The sequence below is a fragment of the Mastomys coucha genome, unplaced genomic scaffold (genome assembly GCF_008632895.1).
Source record: "Mastomys coucha isolate ucsf_1 unplaced genomic scaffold, UCSF_Mcou_1 pScaffold21, whole genome shotgun sequence".
NCBI classification, from domain to species: domain Eukaryota; kingdom Metazoa; phylum Chordata; class Mammalia; order Rodentia; family Muridae; genus Mastomys; species Mastomys coucha.
The window spans coordinates 19,101,057-19,103,796 of NW_022196904.1; the positions used below are offsets into that span (position 1 = coordinate 19,101,057).

General features: G+C 57.4%; 1 protein-coding gene across 2 annotated transcripts in view; it reads right to left on the reverse strand.

Annotated features, from left to right (window-relative positions):
* Nucleotides 1-2,740, reverse strand: part of Pou2f2 (POU class 2 homeobox 2) — an 80,686-nt gene extending 77,946 nt beyond the window's left edge. Inside the window, exon 1 of one of the 2 annotated variants that reach the window (XM_031385719.1) lies at nucleotides 2,507-2,740. The gene's annotated coding sequence lies outside the window, so the exon portion shown is untranslated. Of the gene's footprint in view, nucleotides 1-1,360; nucleotides 1,385-2,506 lie in introns of those variants that run through there. The other variant, XM_031385720.1, reaches the window with a different exon arrangement.

The following is a 2,740-nucleotide window of genomic DNA, read 5'->3' on the forward strand; positions in this document are numbered from 1 at the left end:
AAGGGGGAAATAGACTGGTCCAAATACATGCCGGACTCCCTTGTATGTGGAGCACCCACAATGGGGATGTTAGGCACGACAAACATATGTCACGATTCTGCACTTTCAGCTTCTCTCTTCTAAGGCTCTAGAACCCTACCTACAGTTAGCCCGTCCTGAACATCTCTTCCTTACCACGAAGGCCTTGTATACATGCATGCTGCAGCCACGACCTGATTCTGTACACACACACACACACCACGCAATGGCTCCTCACTCTCCTCTTACACACTTCGGGTTGGGGGACAAATTCGTCTGTTAGGATGGCAAGAGTCTATCTACAACTGTGGAGTTAAGTAGCTGATTGAAATTTCTCTAAATCTAAGACTTACTGGTTCTAGTGCCCTAAACCCAACGGTGGAGGGAGAAAGTGGGGAGTGGTCAGCAAGCCAGAGCCTTTTTCTTGGGATCTCTCACCTGAGATGCTAAAGCTCTAAGGATCCTCAGACAGATGCCCTCACACCCCAGTTCCTCCCCGTCCCTCCTGTGTCATTTCCTTCTCGTCCACACCCTTCTCTCTCAATGAGGGTGAGACCACAGTCATGAGCCCTTACTTTGGGTCTTCCACACACACACACAACCCAGGGAGGCTTCAGCAAGACTTTTCCAGAGGCCAGAAAGAATTAAGAGGTGGTCCCCAAGACCCCAGGACAGACCCAAGCACCCCCCCACACACACAGCTGGAAAAATTAGGATGGAGATCTGTGGGATTTGGTCATAGAGGTTAGAGTCTGGTGGGAAGTTAGGGGGTCCCTTGTCTTGGCCTGGAGCCCCTCTCCCTGACACCCTGCTCAATGCTGAGGCTGCAAAAGTGTTGGATAAATGAAACTGAGGGAGGGGGAGGGGAGGAGATAGGGGAAATGAGTTGAGGGGGGAGAGAATGAAATAAATGGGGAAGAGAAGCTGGTTGAAAGAATGGAAAGAGAAAGGAAGACAGCCTGGGGGGGGATCTGTCAGTGAGAAGAGGAAGAGAAAAACTGGGGGGAAAAAAGAGAAGACATAAAGAGAGAAAAGAGCGTGAAATGACAACAGGGGAAGAAAGGAGAAGGGAACAAGAGGCCGCCAACGGGGTTCCCCAAGTTACAGACTTGGCCCAGAGAGCTGAGGGGTGCGCTGCGGCTCCCTAACATCACTCTGGGGCCCCTGGGCTCTGCTTTCCACATCTCTTCACGCCTGAGAAACACCACCGCCTCTCCAAGTCCCTTCCCGACTGCTTCCACTTCCAGTTCCCTACCCTTCCTCCTGGCCGAGGCACCCCGTTCCTTTCTCTCACGCCCCCAATTCCCACCCCCAAGCTTTTTCTTGTTCCCAGTCCCCTTACCTCTCCCCCCCATGCACCCTGCTTGCTTCCGAGCTTCAGACAGCATCACCAACCAACGCCACACTAAACCGGCCCCCACACCCCCAGGAAGGAGGGGGGAGAGGAAAGAAAAAAAAAAAAACAGGCGATACCGCCACCAGCCCTGAACCCTCTCGCCTCATTTTCTTCACGGTTACCCCTTCCTCAAATGCTACGTTAAAATAGGATGTCCCACCCAGCCCTGGGAGCTTCTCCGAAGCGCCACGACCAGCCGGGAGCGGATGCCACCTCGCTTCGCATCTCCGAGCTCACTCCTTTTTGTGTTCGGTGGCCCCAGAAGCGATGTGTTTTTGTTTTCAACACCTTTTTATTGGTGTGGTTCCCCCTTTTTTCCCTTTTTATTTTTTGGCCTGGGGGGCGGCGAAGATGAAGAGCCCGCCGCCTGCCTCTTTCGCCAGCTCCGGGGCTGTCTCCGGCTCTTTCTCTAGTCTGCGCTCCCCGCCTCCCTCCTTTTTCTTCTCTGTCTCGACTCTCGCTCTTCCGTCCTTTCAGCTCCGTCCTCCGCCCGCTGCCTTCTCTCCCTCTCCGGCTTCCTCCTTCACACCTCTTCTTTCCTCATCCTTTTTGCCTCCTCTCCTTTTTTTTTCTTCCCTCTTCAACCTCTCAATCCCCATTTTCCCCATCCCAACCCCCCTCCATCTCTCCTTTGGTTCCTTCACTGCCACCAACAGCAAGCCGATCCCCCACACCACTCTCGCCCCCAAATAATAAAAATACCCAGCCAGGGGGCAAAGCCTGGGTGCGAGTGCCGGGAGGGAAACGAGAGGACCGGGGCCGCAGCAGCGCGGGCAGCCGGAGAGCGGTGCAGAGCGAGCGGCGCCCGCCCGGCTCCCGCCCGGAGAGCTCTCTGCAATAGGCCGAGCCGGCTGCATTAAGCTTCTTGCAATCAATAAAGCGCGGGTCAGATTATGCAAAGCGCAGATATTAATATGCAAAGTTTTAAAGATTTTTAAATGGAAGGGCGAGCGCGGCGCGGGCGGGCAGGCAGGGGCTGCGAGGGGAGAGGGAGGAAGGGAGGGCGGGCGGGCGGGCGCGCAGGCGAGCTGGGGAGAGGAGGAGGCTGCCCGCCGCCCGCCCGCCCGGCTGCGCCGCGCCGCCTTGCCTTACCGCTGCTCCCATCGGTAGGCGCCGCTGTCTTCGCCATGCGCGTCAGCTGCACGGCTCCGAGGGGATGGCCGAGGAGGAGCCGCCGCCGCCAACGCTACCCCCGCTCCCGCTCCCGCTCCCGCGCCCGCTCGCTGCCTGCTGCTGGCGCTGCTCTGGCCGCTGCTCCTCGCCTGAGCTGCCGGCGCGAGCCCAGGCGCGCGCCATCCCCGGCTCCCACCTTGTCCCCATGGCAAC